Source organism: Theropithecus gelada, chromosome 1 (assembly GCF_003255815.1).
Source record: "Theropithecus gelada isolate Dixy chromosome 1, Tgel_1.0, whole genome shotgun sequence".
Taxonomy (NCBI): Eukaryota; Metazoa; Chordata; class Mammalia; order Primates; family Cercopithecidae; genus Theropithecus; species Theropithecus gelada.
In genome coordinates this window covers 203,165,497-203,187,302 of record NC_037668.1, presented here as the reverse complement: position 1 = coordinate 203,187,302, position 21,806 = coordinate 203,165,497, and the positions used below count along the sequence as shown (strand labels likewise).

Here is a 21,806-nt window from a genome sequence, read left to right as displayed (position 1 = left end):
TGGGCAAGAAGAGCGAAACCCCGTCTCTAAAATAAAATAAAATAAAATAAAATAAAATAAAATAAAATAATTAGCCGGGCGTGGTGGAATGTGCCTGTAGTTCCAGCTACTCACGAAGCTGAGAAGTGGGAGGATCACTTGAGCCCAGGAGGTCAAGGCTGCAGTGAGCTGTGATGGTGCCACTGCACTCCAGCCGGGGCAACAGAATAAGACCCTGTCTCAAGAAACAAACTTATTGAGCATGTAGGCAAGGTGGGTCTTAGAGGTTCCCTTCTGGGCAGTCTTTCGTTCAGTCTCTCATGAATGATCGAGGCAACATTTCCCATCTGATTTGCTTTTGCAGACAAATTTATTTGTTTATTCTTTTTGGGGAGGTCATGCTAATCTTCTCCGTATCGTTGCAATTTTAGTATATGTGCTGCCGAAGTGAGCATTCCGAGACAGATTTCTTAAAAAAAATTTTCCACTAGCGATGTTGTCTGATGCTGAACTCTGAGGGTAAATCATTCCGTTTTACTTGCCTGATACTTTGATTTTTGCTGGGGAGTCACCCTTAGCCTATAATTACCCCTAGGCCTTGAGTGAAAATAATCGACCAATATTAAATTTCAGCCAGATGCAGTGACTCATGCCTATAATCCCAGCACTTTGGGAGGCCAAGGGGAGTGGATCACTTGAGCCCACGAGTTCAAGACCAGCCTGGGTAACATGGCGAAAGCCCACCTCTACAAAAAATACAAAAATTAGCTGGGTGTGGTGCTGCCTGCCTGTGGTCCCAGCTACTCGGGAAACTGAGTGGGGAGGATCACCTGAGCCTGGGAGGTCGAGGCTCCTGTGAGTTGTGATCACACCCCTGCACTTGAGCCTGGGTGAGAGTGAGACCCTGTCTCAAAAAATATATATATTATATTATTATATATAAATTAATAATTAATATATTAAAATAATAATTAATACATTAACATAATTAATAATATATATTATATATTACATATAAATTTAATATATATATATTAAATCTCTCTGACCCAGAATCACAGAACCTTAAAGCTGGAATGGCCTACGAGAGCATTCAGCCCCTACCCTTCCTTATTCACATGCTGAGAGGGGCGGTGGCTTCCCGGGGCTCCCCTTGCTAGTGCTAGGGGCGTGTGGCCCCATCAAAACCCCTCTGCCTCCTGACACCAGGGGAAGGGTCAGCATTCAGGCCGAGGCCAGCAGGCCTCAGTCACGAGGCACCAGGCTGCGCTCAGGGAGGTTGCAACTGACGCTTGATTCTCCCTTAATCCCCCAGTGACCTGTCCCAGTTCCACAAGTACACATTTCTGAGCCCTGCTTGAGACAAAACTCCGCTTTGAACTTGTATCCTTTTGCTCTCTGAGCATCTCCTCCTCCTCCCTTCAGCCGCCCGCTCCACTGTCTGCCCCACCGCACATGCCAACCTGTCATTGTACCCATCCCTGGGGGTGGGGAGGAATTCCATGCCCTCTGGCCAGGTCTAGGTGCCCCGAATAGCTGGATTGCATGTAGTCTGTTGCCCTAATAGTAAACAATCCAAAGTGATTAATAGTAATAATAAACCATCTGCTAATGATTGAGCCTGTGTCTGATGGGTTAAGATGGTCCCTCGATTGATGCCATTCTGACTCGCATTCTAACTTTTTCAGGGTGGGCCAGAAGGGCTGGAGTTAGCCTGGCACTGGCATCCCTGGGCAGGCTGTCACAGAGGGGCACTCCAGCCTGCCTGGGTGACAGAGTGAGACCCTCTTCTAAAAAAATTTTTAAAAAGCAAATGTATGACCTGTTCTTAGAAAAACAACAGTTTTATAGTTACCCATGCTCCCAGTTAAAATATAACTCTATATTTAGAGTAAAAATATAACTCTAATGTAATTCAAATAAAAATACTAACATTAATTCCTTTTTGGGGGAAAAAAAAAACCCACTCTGGTTTGAACCATCCTTTAATGCATGGGGCAGGGAGGGACCTGATAAATGTAGGGGGAGAGATGGTGTCTATTTTGATCCAGAATGCGGTGGTGAAAGTGCTGCTTGATATGCTGGAAGCTCTTTTCCTCCACCTGCTGCTTGCTGTGTGTGTCAGCCCAGTGAGGGTGGTGTTTCCTGATGACTGGGCCTCAGGCCGCCTCATCAGAGTCCCCTAGGGCAGATGGGAACATGCAGATTCCAGGGCTCCCATCCAGTCAGCAACTAGGGCAGGACACCTGGACCCTGCAGATTATCTAAGTCCTGGATGATCCTCAAGTGGATGAATGTTGGTGAATGTTTGCTCCAGGGAACAGAAGTGTCCCATCCCCAGCAGAGCCTAGGTTGCTAAGGTCCGTGGGCTTGTACTGCTGCTGTAGCCCCAGGTCTTGGCCCCTGACTCCTGGAACTGGGAGCTGTGCTTCCCGGGATGGCTCTGACAATTAGCACTTCAGATCTTGGGATAAGGAAGGCCTCCAGGCAATGCTGCCTTAAGGAAAAAACAACTCAGAAGGGCCTGATGCGGGGGCAAGATGGGGAGGGCCCTTCATGAACATCGCTTACAGCTCCAGTATTCGTCAAAGAGCAGTTACTCATGCGGGACACAGGCGGCAAGGCGGTGGCCCCTGCAGAGCTGGCAGGCAGGACCCTGGATGCTAACCCAGGATGCAGCATTGATGTCCTCTGAGGTGGCGGGTGGCAAAGTCTCCCAACAAATCCACCTTCAACACTGCAAAGAAATGCGTTTTAGCATGGCAGGCTCTGCTCCTGCCTAGCCCCTGGCAGGGCATTGTCTTGTGACACCCCTACGCCCCTAGGTGTACACACACTCTATCCTGTGCTTGTAAAATGTGGGTGACATGTCATATACAGATCTAATCACAGGCCCCCCAGAGAATCATCGAGCAGATGGTGTGGTCCCCTTGACATTCACACCTGGTGGCTGCTGAAACCCTAGAAAGAGAGTGCAATTAGCAAACAAACCACCTTGGCTTCATATATTCGTTTCTCTTGCCAAGTGAGAAATTTCACCCTTCAAGAAAGATTTTTCTTCCATGAAGGTTGTGTTTTTCTGCCTGCTCAGTGTGAGACTTTACAGATGGCTCCTACTTTAATTTTAAAGTAGATGATAGTAACAACCCTAATATGACCGCTGCCGCCAACAGCTACTGAGATGCCCTGCATGGGTAGAAGGACTCACACTTTGCAAAGCACTCTTCTGTTAACGCAAAATCTATAGAGACAGGGAGCAACCAGTTCTGCCCCCTCCCCTCATTCCTTCTGCAAATTTGCATTGCGTGCCTACTATGTGCAAGTGGGCTTTGCAAAGAGAAGAAATCCAGCTCCCGGTGCCAAGCCAGACACAGCATGTTGGCAGGACAGAAGCAAGCAAACAGTGCACGCCACTGTGATGAGGGCAAGGAGAGAGGTGCGTGTGGACAGAGAGAGACTTCCAGAAAGGGGCACTGCCTCCAGAGAGCCCTGGACATGGATCAGTAGATTCACAGGGAAACATACTAAGGATAGAAGGTTTCTCACCCAGAGATCTGTGGATGTTCAACACAGCATTGCTGGAGCTTAGGCTAAGCGTGGGCTGGAGGAGATGGGGATGGAAAGGCAGGCAGAGGCCAGAGCGGGAAAGGTTTTTTGTATCCTGCCAAGGGGTTTGGCTTTCCCTCCGCAGGAGCTGCCTAAGACCTTAAGCAATGGGGCACCTTAAGTAAGGTTGCTGAGGAAGATGCTGGAGGAGGCGTGTGCAAGCCTCATGCACAGCTGACAGCCAGAAAGAAAGACCTGGCAGATGAATTCGTTCTGCACTTGATCCAGTAGAGGGAAGTTTGCAGACTTAAGTGTCCGTTATGGATCAGTTTGCCCACTACCCTTCAGGCTGTGTTTCAAGAAAGATATCAGTGTCCTGGATAGATCTATTGCATGAAGACATCCCTCATGCCTGAGACAGAGGTGGCAGGACTGACAGAACCAGCCACCAAATTCATCTTCAAACAATCAATGGGGAAAACACTTGCCACAATCTGAGAGACAGTTAATATATTCCTACCTGAAGAAAACATAAAATTAACCTTAAAAAGACCCAAATAGAAAAGCAAACAACGGACATATGTAAACAAATAAGAGCTTAAGGTAAATAATATATAGAAGCACTGGGAACATAAAACAAGAAATCTCTAAATCAATACACATGAAGAATATTTAACACTGGGAGTGACCGAGGTAGTGATCATCTAAGCAGCTTAATCAGTCCTTTCACAAATCAGATTGACAGACTAAGAACCAAACACAGACCTCTGAGACGTGCCGGGGAGCTGCAGTGAGGTGGGCCCTCCCGCACACTGCTGGGGGTATGGAAATTGGAAATGTTTCTAGAAAGCAATTTGGAAAATGAAAGCCAAAAGCCATAAAAATGTCTTATTCTGTGTTCTTACTTTCAGAAATCTATCTGAAGGGAATAATAAAGGAAGCAGCAAAGATGTGAATCTGAAGACAATGAGCGTCGTGCTGTTTACGCTAATCCTGAACTGAGTAGGAAGTGATGGGTCATGTAAGGTTACAGCCTAGCATGACGGTTTATGGCCTGTGGTCTATGATGTACTGCTGTGTGGCCACTAGAGGCATATACTCAAAGGTTTTGAAGTGATATAGGAAAACGACTGTGACGCCATATTCTATAAAAAAGCAGCATATTACATCATAAAATCAGCATGCTCCCAATTTTATTTTTTAAAATGTGTATAAGCTGGGTGCAGTAGCTCATGCCTGTAATTCCAGCACTTTGGGAGGCTGAGAGCAGAGGATCTCTTGAGCCCAAGAGTTTCAGACCAGCTTGGGCAACATAGCAAGACCACATCTCTACAAAAACCAAAAATTAAAAAATTAGCCAGGTGTGGTGGTACAGGCCTGTAATCCTAGTTAGAGGCTGAAGCAGGAGGATTACTTGAGCCCAAGGTTTCGAGGCTGCAGTGAGCTATGGACAGAGCAAGACCCCTGTGTATCTTAAAATACATAAATTAAAATTTAAAAATAAAAAATAGGTCGGGCACAGTGGCTCATGCCTCTAATCCCAGCACTTTGGGAAACCAAGGAGGGCAGATCACCTGAGGTGAGGAGTTCAAAATCAGCCTGGCCAACATGGTGAAACCCCGTCTTTACTAAAGATACAAAAATTAGCCAACTGTGGTGGCGGGCACCTATAATCCCAGTTACTGAGGAGGCTGAGGCAGGAGAATTGCTTGAACCCAGGAGGCAGAGGTTGCAGTGAGCAGAGATCTCGCCGCTGCAGTCCAGCCTGGGCGATAGAGTGAGGCTCTGTCTCAAAAATAAATAAATGAATAGATAGATAAATAAATAAATAAAAATAAAAATAAATAAAATGTGTATGAAATAAACTTAAATAAATACTAGAAGCACATGTCTCCACGTGGGGAGGTTATGAGTGTTTTCTTTTAAAGGAATGTTTCTAATTCTCTAAATTTTGCCAGTTTTCTTTTTTCTTTTTCCTTTTTTTTGAGATGGAGTTTCGCTCTTGTTGCCCAGGCTGGAGTGCGGTGGTGCGATCTCAGCTCACCGCAAACTCCGCCTCCCGGGTTCAAGCGATTCTTTTGCCTCAGTCTCTTAAGTAGCTGGGATTACAGGCATGTGCCACCACACCCAGCTAATTGTGCATTTTTAGTAGAGATGGGGTTCCTCCATGTTGGTCAGGCTGGTCTCAAACTCCTAACCTCAGGTGATCCACCCGCCGTGGCCTACCAAAGTGCTGGGATTACAGCCATGAGCCACCGCGCCCGGCCTTTGCCAGTTTTCTACAATAAATATGACCTCTCTAATAATTATTTTAAAAAACTTAACCTAAAATGCATGTTTACCACATTCAAATGGCCTTGGTGAGTCCCTGAAGGCACAGCAAGTTGGTGCCGCCTTCAGCTGCGGTTGGGCCAGATGGAGTGTTGTGGGCTCTTTGGTCGGCCAGGCGGGGAGAGGGTTCTGTTCGGGCTGCCTCATCTGCCCCTGCAGAGGGCCTGCGCAGAGGTGGCCACTCAGTGCTCCCCCATGGGTGAGGGAGAGACTGCCCTTCTCCCTGCAGGGGAGGTGGGGGCTTGGGTGCAATTATACTGCATGGGGCAGGTTCTCTGGGCCCTCTTGCTTCCTTTTCTGTACCCGTCCCTTACTCCCTGCACCCTCTCCTACCCCACAGGCTGGCTTCCAGGGCCTTCATGATGCCACCTGGCTGAGAAGCACCCTCCTGCGTGTGCACCTGTGCCACCTGTGCCGCAGTGAGCCAGTCTTAATTTCCAATCACAGAGAAAAGGGAGCGGATTATACTCGCTCTGGAGAAGACATAAATGATAAATTGACTGACTTTACTAAGCCAGGGATTCCTTGTATTTTAGAGTGTTTCCCAAAAAACACAAAGGTCATGATCTTAGTCCCTATAGGTGACTATAACAAAATACCACAGACTAGGTTGTTTATAAACAACAGAAATGGATTGTTGACAGTTCTGGAAGCTGGGAAGTCCAAGGTCAAGGTACCAGCAGATCTGGTGTCTGGTGAGCGCTTCTCTGCTTTACAGATGGCGCCTCCTTGTTGAGTTCCCACACAGCAGAAGGGGTGGACAGGCTCCCCTGGGCCTCCTCATAAGGGCACTGATCCCATTCATGAGGGCAGAGCCTATTCATGAGGGCAGAGCCTACTTCCCAAAAACCCTGGCTCTCAATCCACCACATTGCGGATTCGATTTCAACAGATGAATTTTGCAGGGACACAAATGTTCAGACCAGAGAATCATCTTTATGGAAGTATTTTAGGCCATGGGACGGGCCGATGAGAGCTATTTTGGAGCTCGGGCTGTGGGACAGTAGCTCATCACTCACCGCAGAGGACTGGAGGAGGTTTCTCCTTACCTTTCTGCCCTGCAGCAGAGGCAGGGAGGCTGAGGTCAGAGTGGGCTCCTTACCTTTCTGAAGGGGTGAGGGAGTAGCTCTGAAAGCCTGATCCAGCAGGATAGTTTGAATGTTTGACCCTCCAAATCTCATGTTGAAATCTGATTTCCAGTGTTTGAGATGGGCCTGGTGGGAGGTGCTTTGGTCATGGGAGCGGATCCCTCAGGAGTGGCTTCTGCCTTTCTCACAGTAATGAGGAAGTCCTCACTCTTAGTAAAAGAGCCTGGCACCTCCTCTTTCTCTCTCTCTTTTTTTTTTTTTTTTTTTTAGACAGAGTCTCGCTCTGTCACACAGACTGGAGTGCAGTGGCACGATCTCAGCTCACTGCAACCTCCGCCTTCCAGGTTCAAGCTATTCTCCTGCCTCAGCCTCCCAAGTAGCTGGGATTACATGGGTGCGCCACCACACCCAGCTAATTTTTGTATTTTTAGTAGAGATGGCATTTCACCATGTTGATCAGGCTGGTCTCGAACTCCTGACCACAAGTGATCTGCCCGCCTCAGCCTCCCAAAGTGCTGGGATTACAGTCGTGAGCCACCGTGCCTGGCCTTTCTCTATCTTTTCCTTTCTCTCTTGATGTGTTATCTCTGCACATGCTGGCTCTCCTTCCCCTTCTACCATGAGTGGAGGCTCCCTGAAGCCCTCACCAGAAGCAGATAAATTGACTGACTTTACTAAGCCAGGGATTCCTTGCTTAGTACCATGCTTCTTGTACAGCTTGCAGAGCCGTGAGCCAAATAAGCTTCTTTTCTTTATAAACTACCCAGCATCAGGCATTCCTTTACATCAGCAGCACAAACAGGCTAAGATACCCAGTGACCCTGGGATGCTATTGGGATTAGCCCTGGACCGCCCTGAGAAGTTGACTCTTATAGGGTGCCATTGGGTTTACATTAACAGCCATGAGGTGTCTGCCGAGTGGCAGCATTGTCACAGGCATTAGTAGTACCTATGGGCAGCTGTCTTTTCTGTTTTGCTCACTAGCTGGAAGAATGTCTGCAGAGTGAACATACAGTGACAGTCATATCCAGCTTCCATAGGCTCACAGCACAGACAGTTATGGAGGGCTTCTTCTTCTTCGTTTTTTTTGATATGGAGTCTTGCTCTGTCACTCAGGCTGGAGTGCAGTGGCACAATCTCAGCTCACCGCAACCTCTGCCTCCTGGGTTCAAGTGATTCTCCTGCCTCAGCCTCCTGAGTAGCTGGGATTACAGTCACGCGCCACCATGCCCGGCCAAGTTTTGTGTTTTTGTGGAGATAGGATTTCACCATGTTGGCCAGGCTGGTCTTGAACTCGAGACCTCAGATGATTCGCCCACCTTGGCCCTCCCAAAGTGTTGGGATTACAGGCGTGAGCCACCGCACCTGGTCTGGAGGGCTTCTTTAAGAAAAGGAGACTGGGCGCAGTGACTCATGCCTGTAATCCCAGCACTTTGGGAGGCCGAGGTGGGTGGATCACAAGGTCAGGAGTTCGAGACCAGTGTGGCCAACATGATGAAAACCTGTCTCTACTAAAAAAATACAAAAATCACCCAGGCATAGTGGTGTGTGCCTGTAATCCCAGCTACTTGGGAGGCTGCAACAGGAGAATTGCTTGAACCGGGAGGCAGAGGTTGCAGTGAGCAGAGATCTGGCCACTGCACTGCAGCCTGGGCGAAGGAGCAAGACTTCGTCTCAAAAAAAAAAAAGGTTCAAAATAATTTATTTAGACTGAAAAATCATAACAATTGTAGGCTTTATAGAGAATGGTGTAAACCCAGGAGGCGGAGCTTGCAGTGAGCTGAGATCCGGCCACTGCACTCCAGCCTGGGCGGCAGAGCGAGACTCTGTCTCAAAAAAAAAAAAAAAAAAAAAAAAAGGCCTTGCAGGCCATGTTATCCTAAGATGTAGGACAATCACATATTTTTTGTGAATTAGCTCACTTGCCTGTCTCCGAAGTGCTTGTCTGCAGACTAGCTTCTGTCACCATTGATTTCCACTCTGTTGTGTCACCTTTGCTCACATGCCCAGTGCTGGGCTCAGTAGGGGACATTCAGGCCATGGCACAGCTCCTGTGCTGCACCATGGCCTCGGGGTGCCCAGTGAGTCAGCACAGTGGGCAGGAGGAGGTGTGGGAGCTGTACCCGAGATGGCTACGTGTGGAAGTGACTACCACTTCCTGCTCATCATCAGACAGCCCGCCAGACCCAAGTTAAAGGATCTCCATCCCAACACCCCTCTAGCTAGATCCTGAATCCCCTGTGGCTACCCCTTCCCATGTAGAGGGAAGTGTAATCAAGGGAAAGTTGTAGGAAAGATACCTTACTTTTGCAAACTTTACCAAAACCTGACCTTTTACATAAGCATTGAAAAGTTCCTCTCAGAGTCTTGATAGGTACCTGTGCAAATAAGGGTCCCTAAAACTGAAGCTTAATTAGCTTTACTATACAGTCACTTTGGTGAATATTTGCTGCAAATATTTGTTGAATTGAGTAAAAGACATGGGCCCAGGCTTTGAAAAGCTCACACCACAGTGCAGAGACCCAAACTTGCAGAACCCAGGACATCTTGTCCCAAGCTAGGTTCCTGAGTCTACCTGAGCACGGCCTGTGCAGCAGACCGCAGAGCCAGAGAAAGCCTGGATTTGGCCTGACCGCTTAGAGAGTCAAACACTATTCACCCTTCTAGAGCCTTCTTTCATAGTGTGTCTTCATACTCAGATATCAGGACCCAAAGACTTGAAGCTGAGGGCTGCCGTGGAGAACAACAGGACCACTTGTCCTAGTTTCGCAAACAGTGTGTTTTTAAGCAGTTTTAAGGAGTGGACCACAGAGGGGGCCAGCAGTTTTGTTCAGAGGACTTGGTAAAGTGGCTTGTGTTTTTCCAGATGTTCCCTAAAGTGGCTGAATAAACCTACGCCTCAGTCCCTCATTTTGGTTGTCAGGGAATGTGTGTCATGTTTCAAACCACAGCCCTCGGTGTTCTATGAGCTGTGGATGGAAGCCGTCTGCCCGGGTTTAGGTGGAATACCACCAGGTAAGGATGTTTGTTCTCTGAATCACTTCTGCCGGGCATTCTCCAAGTAGATTCCATTCCTGTTTCTCGGAGAAGCTGGATCTAGTCCTCTGTCAGTGGTTGTAAGAAGATGTTGTTGAGCTCTCCACTGATGTGTTGTGAGAGGACTGGGCTGAATGCAATAGCAAATCAGAAAGCTTAGAAAGGGGCCAGACACAGTGGCTCATGCCTGTAATCCCAGCACTTTGGGAGGCCGAGGTGTGTGGATCACTTGAGGTCAGGTGTTCGAGACCAGCCTGGCCAACATGGCAAAACCCTATCTTTACTAAAAAAAAAAAAAAAAAAAAAAAAATACAAAAATTAGCCAGGTGTGGTGGCACACACCTGTAATTCCAGCTACTTGGGAGACTGAGGCAGGACACTTGCTTGAACCCAGGAGGTGGAGGTTGCAGTGAGCCCAGACCACACCACTGCACTCCAGCCTGGGTGACAGAATGAGATTCCATATCCAGAAAAAAAAAAGAAAGAAAGAAAGAAAAGAAAAAGAAAAAAGAAAGAAAGAAAGCTTAGAAAGGGTTTCCAGCTTCCCAAACAAATTAGGTCATCAGTGTCTTTAGGAACTAAGTCATATATTAACATTCTATTTCACATCTCAATTCTTTACATCTTCCCCTCAAACTTAGTTCCCCAACCTCTAAGGAATTTTTCCATCATGTGCTGACTAAGCCATTATTGTCATAAAACCCAAAATCTGAATCCCAAAGAAATTAATCTGAAAATCCTTGATTCTGTAACGGGCTTGGTTTGCTACTTCCATTTCATGCAAACTGCCTGCCGAAAAAGAACTGTAAAATCTCTCTCCTTTCTTATGCAGCGAGTGCCCTTTTTCTGTGTGTGCAGGAAGCCTCCTAAGCTACTGCAGAGAAGTGGGGAGCTATTTATAAATGCAGCACACGATGGTGCTGGGCTCGGCAAGTGCATCACCCAGAACCGGACGTTTAGGGAGGAGGACATGGTATCATTTACCCTCTAATCTGCCCTGGCCTGCTGCCCAGGGAATGCCATCTGAGCCCTTGAGGGAGCCCCACGGGAAAGTTCAGTCCCTGAGGACCCCAGCTGGTTGGTTTGAAAATGTCTGCAGCTGTAACTTGCACTGGGCGTGGAGAACTCACTGGCACTCAGTTTTCTGTGTCAGTTCATACCCCTAGAGAAGTTCTCATGAGTTACAACGGAGATTGGAGTTTCCCACAGCCCCAGCATCCTGCGCTGTCCTCTGAGGTAACAGCAGCGTGCAGGGCAGAGCGAGATGTTTTAACGGAGCCGCAGACTCCAGGCCCAGATGATCCAGAACTGGGCTTTCCTATGGTGCTCCATGCTCCTGGATATAATTTGAAACTTTTTTTTTTTTTAATGATTTTTAATGCATCACAGGGAATGGTAGAAGTACCGAAAAGATTAGAATCAGGTAAGCATTTCTTCCTTTTTTTGAGAAGGAAAATAGAGTAGATCGTAAGAAACTGTCGGGTTGCTTGACGTAGCTTCCTGAGCACTCCTGGGGTTGATTGCTGAGCATATGATTTATGAACATTAGGAAGAAATACAGATTGCCAGGAATCTGTGCTAGTTCAGAAGAGCAGGCCATGCCAAACTCACACTATTCCTTGTTTAGAGGATAGTCCTTGGTTCATACCTCAGAAGAATCCCATAGAAAGCATATTTTAACATTTTATCAAGCATTTGACATAAAATCCCATGTATAAAATAAAGAAATATGGTCTTGGTGGTAGCACAGTTGGACAGGTGAAAGGTCAATTGATTGAACATCTACATTAAAAAACCTGCACTGTCCCAATTACCCTGATTTGCTCATTACACATTGTACACATGTATCGAAATATCACATGTATCCCCAAAATATATACATCTATGATATATCACTCTTAAAAATAAAAAATAAGATAAGAGAGGAAAAAACCCTTGAAGGTAAGAACATGGATCATGTTTAAGGATCTCTTGATGTGGTTGCATAAGAGATTTTAGTTTGGGGTAGGTTAAATTTTAATCACTAAATTCCCTTCCAACCATAGAACATCTATTCACAGTGTAAATTTAAAAGGAGAAAACCACCTTGGGACTTTCAAAAATACTGCGATGTGGTTAGAATCCTAGAGTTCTCAGATTTAAATATGTCTACCCCATATGTCATTTCCACGCTCCTTTTTGAAGATTTGCTGTATTTTTATTTCTCACTAAATTTGCATGGGGCTAAGTGTAATTATTTGTATATAATAAATTATATAATACAAGAAAAAAACTGGATCAGTATTATCCTGGAGAATGAAGTAGTCTATTTTTGAATTTCAATGTTCAGAAATATTAAACTTGCTGCCAAATCTGTCAATAATAAAATACTTATAGGGAAGGCTAGTATGTCAACAACACAATTCAACTTAGAAGCTTGACAGGCCTGGAAAGATGGGCTCAGACCAACAAGTCAAATGAGAGCCCGGATAAATGTCAAGTTTGGATTTAGATTTTTAACCATGGGGGAAACATCTTGGCAATTCATGTGAAAAAGAACTGGGGAGTCAAATATAAAGAATTTATTTTATTTTATTTTTTTTTGAGACAGGGTTTCACTCTGTCACTCGGGCTGGAGTGCAGTGGTGCCATCACGGCTCACTGCAGCCTTGACCTCCTGGCTCAAGGGATCCTTCCACCTCAGGCTCCTGAGTAGCTGGGACTACAGGCGTGCACCACCATGCCTAGTAAACTTTTAAACTATTTTTGGTAGAGATGAGGTTTTGCCGTGTTGCCCAGGCTGGTCTCAAACTCCTGGGCTCAAGTGATCTTCCTGCCTTCGCCTCTCGGAGTGCTGAGATTACAGGCATGAGCTACCACGCCAAGCCAGAAACATTTTAATGTTTAAAACATATGTATGTTTTTAGTTTTTTACTTTAAGAAAACCAACAAAATGCATATTATAAAAATCAGGAAAAAATAAAGAAGCAGCGGAGAAGAAAAATGCCCATATTCCCACCAAGGAGAAGCCATTTGTAAAGGAGCAAAGATGAGGCTGGGGAGGCGAGGAGTGAGCTTGGCCAGGGCTCAGGGGCACGGATTTGGCTTCTGAGGTTCCATTTCCTTATCGCTAAAGCGAAGGGATTGACTCGATGATCTGTTAGGACCCTTCTCATGTTAGGAATGAATGACTTACTGATAGGATATGGCTGTCTGCAACAGCTGAAAGGCTCTGAGGCTATCAAAGGAAGCAGATTGAGCAATGCTGTTCTGAATTTCAGAAGATGAAACCCCACAAGTGGGTGAGGTGATACTTAAATAAACCAAGAAAACTTTACTCTGTATTTCCAGAACTAGAGAGGGCTACTTGTGCTATGGTTTGAATATGGTTTGTTTGGCCTTGCCAAGGCTCAGGTTGAAATTTAATCCCAGTGTTGGAGGTGGGGCCTGGTGGGAGGTATTCATGATCAGGTTGGTGCATCTGACCTCACAGTAATGAGTGAACTTTCCCTCTACCCGTTCCCATGAGAGTTTGCCTGAGAGCAAATTGTTAAAAAGAGCCTGGCACCTCCCTTCTCTCTCTCTTGCTTCCCTCCTCTCACCTTATGACCCCTGTTTCCCCTTACCTCTCACCACGAGTAGAAGCAGCCTGAAAGCCCTCCCTAGAAGCAGATCCTGGCACCATGCTTATTGTACAGCATGCAGAACTGTGAGCCAAATAAACCTCTTTTCTTTATAAATTACCCAGTCTCAGGTCTTCCTTTATAACAACACAAACTGACTAAGACAAGTTGTCAAGTGTCAAGTACACTGATATGGGGTAAACCAATGATCACTTGTCACTTTCAGTTTGGTTAAGAGAAGATTTCTTTTTTAGACGGAGTTTTACTCTTGCTGTCCAGGCTGGAGTGCAATGGTGCGATCTTGGCTCACTGCAACCTCCAACTCCCAGGTTCAAGTGATTCTCCTGCCTCAGCCTCCCAAGTAGCTGGGATTACAGGCATGTGCCACCACGCCCAGCTAATTTTGTATTTTTAGTAGAAACGGGGTTTCACCATGTTGGTCAGGCTGGTCTCGAACTCCTGACCTCAGGTGATCCACCTGCCACGGCCTCCCAAAGTGCTGGGATTACAGGCGTGAGCCACCACATCCGGCTGGCTAAGAGATTTCTGAAATTCCTCTAAATTCCTGAATCTCAACCCCTATAAAAGCCTCATTTGGCAGGGCGTAGTGGCTCATGCCTGTAATCCCAGCACTTTTGAAGGCAGAAGCAGGTGGATTACCTGCAGTCAGGGGTTCGAGACCAGCCTGACCAATGTGGTGAAACCCTATCTCTACTAAAAACACAAAAATTAGCCAGGGTTGGTGGCGCATGCCTGTAATCCCAGCTACTTGAGAAGCTGAGGCAGGAGAGTTGCTAGAACCCGGGAGGCGGAGGTTGCAGTGAGATGAGATCATGCCATTGCACTGCAGCCTGGGCAACAAGTGCGAAACTCTGTCTTGGAAAAAAAAAAAAAGAAAAAAGAAAACCTCATTAATCCACACACCATTTATTAAGAAATTGCATTTGTTGAGAAAGGAAATTCCTTCCAGGCAGTGACTCACGCCTATAATCCCAATACTTTGAGAGGCCAAGTCAAGTGAATTGCTTGAGCCTAGGAGTTTGAAACCAGCCTGGGCAACATGGTGAAAATTTGTCTCTACAAAAAACACAAAAATTAGCCAGGTGGGTGGTGTGCACCATGGTTCCAGCTACTCTGGATGCTCAGGTGAGAGAATCAGCTGAACCCAGGGAGGCTGAGGCTGCAGTGAGCTGTGATTGTGCCACTGTACTCCACCTGGGTGAAAAGTGAGACCCTGTCTCATAAAAAAAAAGGAGAGAAATTCTTACTCAATGCTAAAGGTGTTGAAATAATTCTTCCTCTGCATTTTCAAAACACTCCGAGAGGCAAAGGCAGGAAGATCACTTGAGCCCAGGAGTTTGAGACCAGCCTGGGCAACACGGCAAAACCTCATCTCTACCAAAAATAGTTTAAAAGTTTACCAGGCATCCTGGCTACAACGGTGAAACCCCGTCTCTACTAAAAAAAATACAAAAAACTAGCCGGGCGACGTGGCGGGCGCCTGTAGTCCCAGCTACTCGGGAGGCTGAAGCAGGAGAATGGCGTAAACCCGGGAGGCGGAGCTTGCAGTGAGCTGAGATCCGGCCACTGCACTCCAGCCTGGGCAGCAGAGAGAGACTCCGTCTCAAAAAAAAAAAAAAAAAAGTTTACCAGGCATGGTGGTGCACGCTTGTAGTCCCAGCTACTCAGGAGCCCGAGGTGGAAGGATCCCTTGAGCCAGGAGGTCAAGGCTGCAGTGAGCCGTGAAACATAAAAACATAAAAAAGGAAAACATTATTAAATAGCAAGGCTTTTTCTTCTTTTGAGACAAGTCTCACTCTCATCCGGGCTGGAGTGCAGTGGTGTGATTATAGCTCACTGCAACCTCAAATTCCTGGGCTCAAGCCATCCTCCTCAGCCTCCTGAATAGTTGGGATGACAGGTGTGAACTGCCATGCCTGGCTAATTTTTTCTGTGCGTGTGTGTGTGTGTGTGGAGATGAGGGTCTCACTATGTTGCCCAGGCTGATCTCAAATTCCTGGCCTCAAGTGATTCTCCCACCTTGGCCTCCCAAACTGCTGGGATGACCGATAGGACCCACTGTGTGCCTGACAAGACTTTTTCAAAGAGAGCCCAATACATTGAAGATCATTGCTATACCTTTTCATGTTCCTGGTCTAACTACAAATGTATACATATGAAAGGTTTTTTGTTTTCACAGCATGCCATTACATAATGATGTCTAACTATGAAAGCCTGGTTATGCTCATTAATTAGTCCTACAATTAGCTGTACCATTGCAAAAGCATGTAACCAACCTAAATACTCATCAATTGATGTGTGGATAAAGAAAATATGGTGTGTAGATACACCATGGAATACTACTCAGCCATAAAAAAGAATGAAACAATGTTTTTTGCAGCAATTTGGATGGAACTGAAAGCCACTGTTCTAAGTGAGGTAACTTGGGAATGGAAAATCAAATACCATATGTTCTTACTTATAAGTGGGAGGGGAGCTAAGCTATGGGTACACAAAAACATACAGGGTGGTATAATAGACTTTGGAGACTCAGAAGGGGGAGGGTGGGAGGGGAGTGAGGGATAAAAAACTACACATTGCGTACAGTGTACACTATTCGGGTGATGGGTGCACCAAAATCTCAGACTTCACTGCTATATGTTTCATCCATGTAACCCAAACCCACTGGTATCCCAAAAGCTATTGAAATAAAAAAAGTATGTATTAGTCCCTTATCACATTGCTATAAAAACTACTCAAGACTGGGTAATTTATAGAGAAAGAGGGTTTAATTACTCACAGTTCCACAGGCTGTACAGGTAGCATGGCTGGGAATGCCTCAGGAAACTTACAATCATGATGGAAGGTGAAAGGGAAGCAAGGAAAGTCTTATGTGGCCAGAGAAGGAGGAAGAGAGAAAAGGGGGAGATGCTACACACTTTTAAACAACCAGATCTCGTGAGAACTCTCTCACTATGATGAGAACAGCAAGGAGGAAGTACGCCCCCATCATCCAATCTCCTCACCTCCTACCAGGTCCCTCCTCCAATGTTGGGGATTACAATTCAACATGAGATTTGGACGGGGACACAAATCCAAACCGTATCAATATATATAATAAAAAATAAAAAGGTGGATAATAAGGAGAAAAAAATAATTATCTGTACCCAGATGCATTTTAATTTGCATTATACATTGCACTGACGTCCAGAAAAATATAGCCCTTTAAATACTATAAATCAAAAATTTTCACAAATTTTCCTCTCCTACTGGCCTTCTTCCTGCTTTTTCCTTTCTGCTTTTAAGTTTTCAGTGATAAGGAATTCTCTGTAGATTTCAGTATCAGCCTTGATTTTAAGATGGTGATTTGCTTGGAAAATGCTGGTATTCCTGCAAGACTGGAAGTTAACAACTCTCGGATAAAGTTCAGGGAGGATAACTGCGTGGCTGACAGCTCTTGAATCCTGCTCTCTCACAAATGTCACACACGTCACAGGCTGGTGGGAATCGGGAAGACACGGGGGTCCCGTCGCGAGCTGTCTGACCACTCTCCTTCCTCCTCTCCCAGCCAGCGGAGGCATTTCTTCTCTCAGGCCTTTCATTTACTGTCACCTGTGCCTGGGACTCATTTCCTTGCCATGTTTGCACAGCTTCAGTGTCTGCTCAAATGTCCCCTCTTCAGAGAAGTCTTCCCCCGGTTTACATGTCCTTCAATTCCAGAAATTATCCTACTTGCTTTTTCACTTGTTTGTTCTGTGACCTCCTGGAGGGCAGGTCTTGTTCATGCTGTACCTTCTGTCCCTACACGGGTGCCAGGAACCCAGGAGGGGCTTCATCAGTATCTGTTGAGCAGATGTCAGGTCCCTGCCTCAAAGACCTTGCAGTCTGGTAGGGAGAGGCGAACAACAAGGATTCCACAAGGTAATTCCTGAAATGCAAGTACGTGCCAAAAATCGTCTGGGAGAAGAAGTGCTCCGTGTTTCCTGAGAGTTGGTGCTCGTCAAGGTATTGAGGTATAATATTCCTGAGTTGAGTTTAAGGACAAGTCAGAGTCCAGCCACCTGACACCAGGACAAGGGGGTTGCAGGGGGAACAGCGCATCCAGACAGAATCCCAGAAGTGTGGTGGCCCATCCCACATTGGAAGGCCCAGATGGCTGCCCTTGGCAGAGACAGAGCTCAGTGAGTAAACCCATGGGCTCCCTTGCACTTTCTATTTTTTCAGTTGAGGTCATGTGACCAGATCTAAAAATGATGCGTGATACTTCCTGGCCAAGGATGTTAAGAGCTGGTGTGTCTCCTCCCTCCCTTCCTTCCCTTTCTCCTCCCTTGGGACCACGGATGGCCATGTTGCGATGGCCGTGTGACAAGAAGGGGTCCTGGATCTCTGACTCACTGCCTGGCAGAGAGCCTGCTCTTTGTCTGGGTGAGTAATAAATCTGGAATTGGCTTCTGTAGATGCTGGCGGTGAATACACCCATCTGATACACTGACCGAGTACAGAATGCTCACAGGCATTGTCCTTATCCAGATGAGATGAACAAAAAGTAAAAATCTCATATAGCTTTCTCTACTTTTCTAGAGAGTGAGCATTCTCACCTCAGTTTCATCTAAAACAACACTTTTTCTATCTATCTTGCTTTGTCTTAGATCATTGGTGTTGCTTTAAAGAAATATCTGAGACTGGAGGATTTGTAAAGAAAAAAAGGGTTATTTGGCTCATGGTTCTGCTGATCAGAAGCCTGGGCATCCGGTGAGGGCTCACGCTGCTTCCACTCATGTGCAAGTCAAAGGTGAGCTGGCATGGGCGGAGATCACATAGCAAGAGAAGCCAGAGAGAGAGCGAGAGGGGAGGTGCCCGTGTCTTTCTACCAATCAACTTTCACAGCAATTAATAGAGAGAGAACTCGTTACTTCAAGGACTGTACCAAGCCATTCATGAGGGATCCATCCCCAGGACGCAGACGCTTCCCATTCAGCCCCACCTCCAACTTTGGGGACCACATTCCAATATGAGAGTTGGAGAGAACAAACATCCAAACTATAGCATGCTTGTTTAAGCGTTATTGATCAGATTTTCTTTTTCTTTTTCTTTTTCTTTTTCTTTTTTTTTGAGACCGGGTCTTGCTCTGTTGCTCATGCCAGAGTGCAGGACATCATCTCATTTTACTGCAACCTCCACCTCCCGGGTTCAAGTCATTCTCCTGCTTCAGCCTCCCGAGTAGCTGGGACTACAGGCACACACCACTATGCCCTGCTAATTTTTGTATTTTTAGTAGAGATGGGGTTTCACCATGTTGTCCAGGCCAGTCTCGAACTTCTGACCTCATGATCTGCTGGCCTCAACCTCCCAATGTGCTGGGATTACAGATGTGACCCACCGCGCCCGGCCAATCATATTTTCTTTAATAAAAGACTCATTTGCAGAACAAACAAACAAACAAACAAACAAAAAACCCACCAAGGCATAAAATAAATGAAATTAGCGTCAATGGAGGCTGGTTAACCACCTGCCCACAGTGAAGCCTTCAGTGTGTGTTATCTGGCTTATTCCTCATAACACCTCTGTGATGTAGATATTGTCACTATCTGCATTTTTCAGGTTTGGAAACTAAGTCTTACAGAAGCGAATGGCTAGTCTGGGTGACACTGGGAGTGGGTAGGGAAAGCCGGGGTTTCAGCCCAGCTCTGTCTGACGGCAAAGCACTTGCTCCTAACTCCTGAGTGACTCCACTGGTCTAATTCAGTCGTCCACTGAAGGCTCAAATCTTCAACAAGGATCTTTTACTTCCTACCTGGTAGAACAGCCAATCACAGCTCTGGTCTTTTTTAATTTGTAAGAAAGTTCTTCTTTACCCAAAGGGAAAATCTGCCTCCCGGGACTCTCGTAAATGCTTCTTGACTAGAGTCATTTATTTCTTCCTATACTGGGACTGCTACGTTATGTATGTATCTTTCCATTTTAAGAAAACAAAGGATTTGTCTAGGAAAAGGAAAGAGCTAATAAACTGTTTCCAGATATTATAGTTTTCCACTGCAGAGAGAGGAGTTATGCAACAGCAATGATTATTATAAAATAGTGCATTTCAACATCCTAGCAAGGAATGCATATGGCGTTGGCCGATGGTTCTAGGATCCATAGCCCCGCCGATGCTATAGTCTTGTTGGTCTTTTAACATCCTGCACATCTAAATCACGTATTTGAAACACCTTTATTGTGAATCATGGACAGCAGTGTTCCCCTTGAATCATCCTAGGGGCTTAAATCAGGTGCACACTCTCAAAATACAATGTATATTCTTCCTGTATGAATGACTAATATGATGTCATTCATAACAAATTCTAGTCTCAGCTCTGATTCCCTTTCACTAGGACCTTATACATGCATTCTTGACCGGGTGCAGTGGCTCACGCCTGTAATGCCAGCACTTTGGGAGGCCGAGGTGGGCAGATCACAAGGTCAGGAGATCGAGACCATCTTGGCTAACATGGTGAAACTCTGTCTGTACTAAAAACACAAAAAATTAGCCAGGCGTGGTGGTGGGCACCTGTAGTCCCAGCTACTCAGGAGGCTGAGGCAGGAGAATTGCTTGAACCCGGGAGGCGGAGGTTGCAGTGAGCCAAGATTGTGCCACTGCACTCCAGCCTGGGCGACAGAGTGAGATTCTGTCTCAAAATTAATTAATTAATTAATTAAAATGTGTTCTCAGCTCCAGACTAAGGGGATGTAGAGGAACCAATATCTCAGCAGCTTCTGAATTTCAGAAGGTCCACGAAAAAAGATTTGTTATATCCTACCTCTTCAACAGGGATTCTAACCTAACTTCGTCATATGATCAGAAGCCTCAGATACTGTTTTCTCAACCTCTGATTCCTACATCGACTGTGTGCTTTTGTTTAGTCTGTAGCAGTGTACAGTTAGGGGGCATGGTTCACAAGACCACTCTCACTTCAAACATCGATTGCAAATTTGAGGCTTCCCAAGACCACTGTCAAGGTTTGATAATTCTCTAGAAGGACTCATAGAACTCACTGAAAGCTGAAATACCCATAGTTACAGTTTACAGTTTTTTTTGTTTTGCTTTATTTTTGTTTTTGTTATAATTTTTTTTCGACAGGGTTTTGCTCTATCACCCAGGGTGGAGTGCAGTGGTGCATTCATAGCTCACTACAGCCTCAGTCTCCCAGGCTCAAGTGATCTTCCTGCCTTAGCCTCCAACATGGCTGGGACTACAGGCACATATGACCGCGCCCAGCTAATTTTTTTTTTTTTAATTTTGATATTTAGCAGAGACAGGGTCTTGTTTTGTTGCCCAGACTGATCTCAAACTCCTAGGCTTAAGTGATCCTCCTGTCTTGGTCTCCCAAAGTGTTAAGATTAGAGGTGTGAGCCACTGCACCTAGCTGGTTATAGTTTACTACAGTGAAAGGATACAGATTAAAGTCAGCCAAGCCAGGCGCCGTGGCTCACAACTGTAATCCCAGCACTTTGGGAGGTGGGGAGATCACCTGAGGTCACAAGTTCAAGACCAGCCTGGCCAACATGGTGAAACCCCCATCTCTACTAAAAATGCAAAAAAATTAGCCAAGCATGGTGGCGGGCACCTGTAGTCCCAGCTACTCGGGAGACTGAGGCATGAGACTCACTTGAACCGGGTGGTGGAGGTTGCAGTGAGCCAAGATCACGCCATTGCACTCCAGCCTGGGCGACAGAGTGAGAACCCATCTCAAAAGTTTATGTCTTAAGTAATAAGAAAAAGAAGAAAAAACCTAACCCACAGCTAACGAGCAGAAGGAAAAATAAAAATCACAGCAGGGACAAATAAAAAGAGAAGAAAAACAACAGGCCTATTGTAACCCCCGTCCCCTCCACCTCCACTGGAACAGGCGCTGGTATCCACAGCTGAGAGACCCATAGACAGTTCACATCATAGGACTCTGTGCAGACAACTCCCAGTATCAGCCCAGAGCCGGGTAGACTCGATGGGTGGTTAGACCCAGAAAAGAGACAACAATTACTGCAGTTCGGCTTGCAGGAAGCTGCATCCATAAGAAAAGGGGGAGAGTACTACATCAAGGGAACACCCCATGGGACGAAAGAATCTGAACAACAGCCTTCAGCCCTGGACCTTCTCTCCGACAGAGACTACCCAAATGAGAAGGAACCAGAAAACCAACCCTAGTAATGTGACAAAACAAGGCTCTTCGGTACCCCCGCAAAATCA

The 21,806-nt window shown here is 46.0% G+C and overlaps 1 pseudogene; it reads right to left on the bottom strand.

Moving 5' to 3' along the window:
* Positions 1-343: 343 nt before the first annotated feature.
* Positions 344-434, bottom strand: LOC112615709 (annotated as a pseudogene).
* Positions 435-21,806: the final 21,372 nt, after the last annotated feature.